We start from the raw sequence: 8,505 nt of genomic DNA on the forward strand, positions 1-8,505 counted from the left end.
ATTCATGCTCTAGACCCACTGATGTGTTAAAAGAAAGGGAATAGAGTTTATTACAAGGGACTTCTTAAGCATTTTTTCTTGGCAAAAGTCTTGATGAAGCAGACCTTCCTTTGAAAAGCTAAAGGTTTTAGGGAAATATTATTAAAGGAAATGTTGCTGTCTGAATGCAAAAAGGTGAAGAAAAGGAGATAGCCTAAGTGTACAAAAATATCTGTTTGAAGAATAAATGCAAATAAAGTTCAGAAATCAAGAGATTTTTTTCATATAGTGAGAAAATTATTTCAGTTCATTTATTTCAGGCAGTTCAATTCCTGCCCAAAGCACCAAGATTCTGAGCACCCAACTGAAATAAAAGGTCATCCTGGTCAATCCAAATCATGTTTTCATCAGCAACACTGGTTGTATGGCGAGGTCTTCCCAGGAAGACAACCATGGCACAGGAAAAGGTTATGGGGAGTGAAGTCTAGTGAGGGACATGAGCTTTTAGGATTTTCCCCTTTGCTAGTGCTTTATGCCCATCATCCCAATATTCATCTCCTCTCAAAGAGCTGGAAAAGGAACAAACCTGCAGAACCACACAGGCTGGAAAAACTCTGGTTTTAGAGTTCTGATCTCCAGCCACAAGACAAATGAACAAACTTGTTTCTCAGGGTCTTAGGGTGTGATTTATGCCCTGCTCAACACCACCCTGAGGCCAAACTGACAGTGGCAAAAGCAGCTCGATGGGAGCCAAGGTCTAACCCAGACATGAGGTTTGTGCTGCACATCAGCTCCATAAACACTTAGAAATATTGTGTGCAAGAAAGATGAATGAAGGCTGTTAGCTGGACCATGGGGCTGCTCTGCACATGGCAGCTTTGCACTGTCTCAGCACAGGGTGAAGAGCTGCAGCCTGCCAGCACCACGTTACTCCTCCTAGCACATCAAGCCCACCCAAATACCACAGATGTTGTCAACAGCCTCCTTCCCTCTCCCCTCTGTCTCCAGAGGACACTGTCAAGAAGTCTTCCTGGCAGCATTTTAAAAGCAGATGAGATCAATGATGTATTTAAGAATAAATGTATTTAAAACAACCAAGCCCTTAAAACCCATCTGTTGCTGCAGAACATAAATTCAAATACTACTCATACTCACTTTAACTCAGTGCTCTTGAGAAGAGAAAAAAAAAAAGATGAAGCTATTTGCTGATTTCCTTGACAATATTTGTATGGCATGCCCTTCCTTGGGACTAAAAAGCTGGCTATTTTTCATGGCTATGCAGCACAAAGTGGTTCATTTTCAGGCAGGTTCTCCTACAGCCACTGGGCAGGAAAAACTGAAGGGTTTGAAGACTGAAGGTTGAGGGATGTTAGGGGGTGAGGCTTAAACACCCTACAAGTAACAGTGGGTGAAGAAGACACAAAAAGTTGGAGTGGGATGGAAAAAAGCAAACTTCCCACAGAGGGAAACAGAAGCTGCTTTAGTGAAAATAGCATCCTTTAAATTAGGAGACCCTTTTCCAATGTCCAGGAGTCAGACAGTGGATTCATGTTATCCTTGCTCAGCCTTGCTGGAAGAGGCAAGCAGAGTTTCACCTCCCTCAGGTGAGAAGGGGGCAGTGGGCATGGCCAGCACAGGCACTGCATAAGAAGAAAAGGGACACCAGCTGCCCTATGGAGCTGGCTGGGGGGCACACTGCTGGCAGTTTGGCAATCCAAATGACTTAACTTCAGCAAAGGCTTTTTATCTGTCATCACCACAGGAGCCCATGGCTTTTTCCTTCATAAGGCAGCAGCGGGACATCCAGATAACCTCACCGTGGGTGAGAGAGGGTCTAGGAAGTTTCTCAGAGCAAATCAGGCTGGCTTCTCTCTGCTTCACAGCCAGACAAGGAGGGAGTGTCTTGGGGGAAGCCACAGGTCAGATGGGCAGAAATCAAAGCCACTGGCTTTGCTTTTGCCTGCCCCTGTCTCGGCTCCCCTCTCCTGGAGATGATGGAGGCAGCAGTGGCACTCTGGCGCTGAGCTGCCTGTTATCGATCTGATGTGATGCCAAGGCTTTGCAGCAGAGCACCAGTGAAAGAAAGGAACAGCAATTTAACAGCCTCTATCTCAGCTAAGTATAAATGAATTTTCATGGGCAGGAGTGGAGAGGAAAAAGCGTTATCTACCCCAAGCACTTGTCTTCAGCTGAAAATCTCAAAAGCCTGACACAAGCAATGCTGTTAGACTTTCTTATAAAAGGACTCCAAGGATTCCTATAATAGCACATAATACTCTAAATATAGGGTTGCTACTGACTTTCCTAAAAAGAGACAACTATAACACAAGTGGTACTTGATCCAAAAGAAAAAAATAGTTTAAACTACATGTTCTAAAGAAATTTCCTCACCCAAGACCTTTCTGTTTGGGTAATAGGAAAAAAAATGAATGGGCAGTATGCTGGGCATTACTTCTGATCAAATCAATGGCTTCCTTTTCTTTCTTACATGTGTTTTATAAGAGGAAAAAAAGTCAAAATGGACAGCAGTAATCCTAAGACTAAAAAATATAAGTTATGAAAAGAAGTTAGAAAACTATGTTCATAAGTAGAGTTTTAATAGAAGTGACCAAAATCATAAATGACTGAGATAACAGAAGCTTCTTTTTCAGCTTTTGTGCAGAAGGCTGAATAAGGAGAACACAATTGGAAGTGAAAGAAACATAAATTCAAAGTAAAAAATCACTTTACACCTCTGGTAGCTGTAAGCAGGTTAAATAACCTGCTGCTCAAAGCTGTGAGGTGATGACCTTGGGATTGCTCAGGAAGGAGACTGGACTAGAAAGCATTGCAAAATAAGGAAACTCCACCAAGTGAAATAGCTGCTACTTCCTGCTTCCCATGTGTTCTGTTTTTATAAATGTTTCTGCTTTAAATATCATCTACCCATGCTGGTATATCTGACATTCTGCACTGTGATTTTTCAAGCTTGTAAAAATATTAGGTATTTATTAGACCAAGAAAGTGATAAGTTTCTATAAGAACTTGAGATTTAAGTAACTTGGTATTTAGAATGCAGCATATAAGCATCATTCTGATGTTTTAGATACGTGAGAAAACAAACACTGCTTACCTCTGTACACGTAACAAGTGTAATCAGGCTAATGACAGGAATCATAACCCACACAGATGTGAGAAAGAGACCTAATATAACAGATGTATATTCTATTACATTTGTGCTAAAAGGGAAGTTTTCTTCAAGATGAAAACACTGAAATGAGCTCTTGGCTACCATCATCATTACATGACAGCCTGGAAAGATCCTTGTGCATCAGCATCTCTCTGGTGCCCTGGTAACCACCCACAAGCTGCATGAAGCAGGACTGCCTTTGCTGAGGTTTCCTGGAGAGTGCTTCTGCATGCCAGCTGTGAGGCACCGAAGGCAAGGCTGTTTTTATTTAGCACTTCCACTTTCTTGCCTGCCATAATAATTTAAGTGTGGACTCAGAAGGCTGCTCTGGCTCATCAATTCAACAAGGCATGCAGGAAGGCACGTTTGAAATCCTTCTGAAACAAGGGCTGAGTCACTGCTCCAGAGCCAATAAAATCAATGTCTTCCTCGGATTTTGGATCAAAGCAGAAGCTGGGGTGGTTGGGGTTTTTCCTCTCCACCTGCTGCATGCAGGCATCCTGATGCTCCCCATGCAGATCAGGCGAGTCTCTCTCCCTCTTGAGCCACATCTTGATGGCACTGAAGCTAAAGCAAGCATCCTTTAGCTGTGAGGGCTCACATGCACTAATGGATTAAAGCATGGCAAGGGTCTGATTGCAGGCACCAACATGAACCACTCCTCCAAACAGAAAGTGAACAAATGCTGGTAATTGAAATTTGGCTGTTACAATGAAATTCTTCAAGCAGAATAATTTTAAATGTGGGCACTTCATCATATTTGCTAGATGGTATCTTTTTTCCTTTTTTACAAGGGGTATATTTTTGTTTTTGTTTTTGTGAGGGGGTTTGTTTTATTTGGGGGTTGGGCTTTTTTGTTTGTTTGGGTTTTTTTGTTTTAATTTTGGGGTTTTTTTGAGGGGATTTGTATGTGTTTTATAATAGAGATGGTTCAATTGAACCTAGCTTCCTCTCTCACACATTATTGCAGTAGCAGATATATATAAGCAGGAGTTTAGATCGTAAGTACAGAGTTGATGGTGGCAAACAGAACAACTCATGTTGTGGACATTAGCAAAGACAATTTAAGTTTTAATTTTCCATTGGTTTCTTTCCCAACAACCTTTAAAAGTTTGGAATGCATTTAGTCAAAGTCATCACACTGGCTGAGGAAAAAGCAAGATTTTTAGAGCAAGATTTAATTAGCTATCTCCTAAGCCCAAGACAGAATTTCACTTAGGTTTGTGGTAATTTTACATTCCCTTCTAACTTCACATCCCAAAACCACAGTTTTTTTTCAACAAACCTCTGTTCAAGCCTTGATTTAATTTTGCAGATAATAAATGATTGTGAAGTAGTTATTCTGTTCTTCCTTTGATCCACTATTGGAAGTGTCATTATTTACACGACTTTGATCACACATGTGAGAGTAAATTTAGGACAAACAGCATTTAAAACAAAAAGATAATTCCAAAGATAGCCTGCTGTATTTTCTTGAGAGAAACAAGATATCACCCATTGGATTTTTCTGGTCTGTGAAAAGTTCTCCAGACCCATGTACTGAAGGTAACTCAGATCATTTCTGCAGCTGGTATCAAGGAGAGAGTAAGATATCCAGATCAAGGTGCTGACTCAGCACTTGCTCAGTCTCTTTGAACAACTCCTCAGAGATGCCTTCATCTCTCCCCATGCCAAAATGATGATGAATTTGCACTGCTGGTGTCTGATTTTATCATTCTCTGGCAGCACTGTGTGAAGGAGAAAAGGTGCTGGCCCATGGGTATGGCCTGGCACACAGGAAGGGTGGCAGGCCAGTGTCACCCCTCTGTATTGTACTCCTCAGAAAATTATTCCAGTCATTCTGTGTTTAAAGGGAATTTGGCTGGTATTGGTATGCAAGTCTGTGCTCTGCTCTTTTATGTTTGGGATGTGTTTGGTATGTTTGGCTTGCTTGGTATGTGTCTACATCTCCAGCTTGATTAAAGTCCTTCTTTTTTAAGAGCTGTTACTCTCCCATTTTATATAGGAAAGTATTATTTTAAAGAGTGACATATGAGCAGTCCATGAATTTTCTCATTGCTTCAAGTATTGTTCTATAATTTCTTAAGAAAGAATTACTGGTCCATAATTGCCAAGGTCATTACTGCATGGATTTTTTTGTTTGGGCTTTCTTTTTCTATGAATAAATGTTTGGCATTTGCCAGTTCTCTGGCACGTAATATTAAAGTTTGCAGCAAGTTGATAGAAAAGCTCTCAGAGCACAGATTAGCAAGTTTAGGAAATGGACAGAAAGTGTATGCCGTGTTCAACAGTTTGACAAGTATCTTCTCTTGATATCTTTAACCTCCAACAGTGAGTCAGTTCTCCTTTCCGTAAGGAAAAAGACTGGGCAAAACTCTTTTTGGTACCTTCTGGTGAAAATGGAGGTGAGAAAACGGCCCAGCTCCTGTGCTGTGTTCACATTACCTTTGACTATCCTCAAACTCCCACTCTCAGACTCCCCAGATAATCCCATCTTTGATTCTGCTCCCAGTTTTCAGAAGAACCCTGCCCACTGAGGTAAAGAGGTGTGACTGTAGCAAATTCAGCACAGCTCAGACCTGCATTTTGCAGAACCGGAATGGATCCCTTTGGACACAGTCTTTGTTCCCCTCCTGAAGAGCAAGAGCACAGATTTGTTTCACAAACAGGCTTAGGAAAGGGGAGGAAAACAGTTCTCTTTTATTATCTGATTTTATTAAAGCTTCTCCCCAGAAAGAGAGGGAGAAGGGCTGTGTTTCTTCAGAGTCACCTGTGCCCTCAATACATTCAATATTTGCACTAAAATGGTGAAAAGAGTGAAAAGGGCATTCGGTCATACTGTACTATTCATATTTTATTCATGCTTTAAATTACAAGTTTAAATGAGAAACATCAAATATAAATCTTGACTGATGCTTACTAATGTTTTCTTTATTCATCTGTATGAAAATGTAACAAACACTTCAGTCTGAAAGCTTATTTCTTTTTTTTCCCTGAAAAATTAACAGAACTCTTCCTGTTTGTTCACAGCAATAAAGAAATTACGTACATATACATAATTAGCTGCAATTTAAATATAGAAACATATGGATACATGGAGGAAAATATTCCCAAATGTGCCTATTTCTGTATTTCAGTGGGTGTTTAGGTTATTCTGATAGAAATTACATTAAAATGAGAGCATATATATAGAATTTTGTTAATTCTAATGCAGTTGCTTGACTTGTATAATGGTGCATAATTATGTAATTCGGGTAAATATACTCAGTAGTTGCAATATGGAACTACCTGGGAAAATGCTATTGAGAAACGCCAGCACATTGTGGTGGCACGTACAGGCTGAAATAAGGCGATCACAAAAGTTCCTCTCTGTCCCATTTCTCACAGGAATTCCCACTTGCTCACTGCACTGCAGTCACCCTTGCCTTGCTGCCTTGCTTACATCCATGCTTACATTCCTTTCATATCCACTGGCCTCTTCAGACGTGTTTCACTAATTATTTTCCTGGCACTTCTGATCTTATCTAACTGTGCATCACTTCCTATCTAACCATGCACAGTGAGCCTTCCCTTTTCCAAGGGGTTCCATCCATTTTCTGGGTGACCTTTCAGCATGAGAAAAGAGACCGAAACCAGCAGTGACTTCTGACCTCGGTCTCAATTCAATAAAGCACCAAAATTGCCCTTTCGCTGCAAAGGCACCACATTGGGCACAGGTATCAAGGCACTGGGAGGCTGCAAGAAGTAAGAGATGGCCATGGGCTACCCTGGCCCAGGCACAGACATTTCCAGGCAAAGGGAGGAGCAACAGAGAGGAGAAACCCCCATTCCCTGCTCCCTGCACTTCTTGGGGGTGAAAGATCAGCGGAGAAGCAAAGAGGCTGAGAAAGAAAAATGGGGAAGGAAAGGTGCTGGTTTAATGTTTTTAATGTTGTTTATCCCTACTCTTATCTATTTAATTGGCAACAAATTAGAAGTAATTTTCCCCTAGTCAAGTCCTATTTTCTGTCCCCATCCCACTGCAGGGAGTGAAGTGAGCAGCTGGTTGGGAGTTTGGCTGTTAGCCGTGGCTAAGCCTCTGCAAAAAGATTTTGTTTGGATGTTTGTGTTCTAAATCACACAGACCTAAGAGAATTTCCATCAAGCCCAGAACTTCAGGAATAAGACTCAAGTCCTACCTGAGCTCTGCTTTCCTCTCACTTCTGCTCCAACATTTCAACAATCCATTTAGATGCAACAGCTAAGCAAAGCATTTGAGCGGAATTTAGGCATTAATGATTAGAAACCTTCCTTATTTTCGCAGCTGAAATACTGGTTCAGTTCTCTTTCTGCCAGTTCCTGGGAGGCCTCCAGAAGTGTGCCACATTATTCTTACTTAGCTTGCTTTCTCTGGCCTGAATTTCCAGCTCAGGCATGGTTTAACAGACCTTCTCTGGGTATCTCCCAAGAGAGGAGGAAGGTAGGCACTCACACACATAGAGAAACAGGAGAAACCTGCAGTGAGACAGAATTAACCATTGAACAGCTGCTAACAGGACCATTTGTTGGAAGATCTAAGACTGCTTTTCTTGAGTAAGAAATGTTATTGCTGCACCTCCAGAGATTGCTGCTGTTCTCGGGGGGAGGGGGTCTGGGTTCCCAGATCTCCAGTTTGGGGCCCTTAGCTCTAAAAAAATGCAAGTTCTAGTTTGATATTGTGCTCTGCAATTAATTACAAATCTCATTAAGGGGGAAAAGCTTTGCTATGTCATATCCTTTTGAAGGGAATGGGCGTTGTGGCAGTCAGTGGCCTCTTAAAGTGAACACATTCACCCTTGCTCTGAAACTCTTTAATATTGCAGACAAATAAGGAGAGCTAAAATCTGTATTTTCTTATCTGCTTTTGTTGAGGATGGTTCTGCACCCACAGATATTCACAATGTGTTATATGAATTTGCTCAGTATTTTCCCAACTCCAAAGTCCCAGTGTCCTTCTAAGGTCTGCAGATATTCTTGCAAAGATGTCATTACCCAATCTGACAAGTTCATGCACCAAGCATGCACTGAGTACACTTTAATACAAGAATTGTTTATTGAACTTTGTCAAATACCAGTCATCATTAGAAAGAAAGTAACTGCCATATCAAATCCGCTTCATACTTTAGTTATAGGTTTCTAATATATCTTTAATTACAGTGATTACAAGCCTTTATAAATTATCAGCTGAGTCTTTGCCTTCGTCTCCCTCTGCTTTAATTTATTGTTCCTAAAAAGAGGATAATTATCATTTGCAACCAGCTGCTCCTTAAACACACTCGAGAAACAGGATTTGTTTCTGAAGCTCTCTCGCAGTTGTTTCTCCCTCTATATTTTTTTAT

This window comes from Fringilla coelebs, assembly GCF_963513975.1.
Source record: "Fringilla coelebs genome assembly, chromosome: 3".
Lineage (NCBI taxonomy): Eukaryota > Metazoa > Chordata > Aves > Passeriformes > Fringillidae > Fringilla > Fringilla coelebs.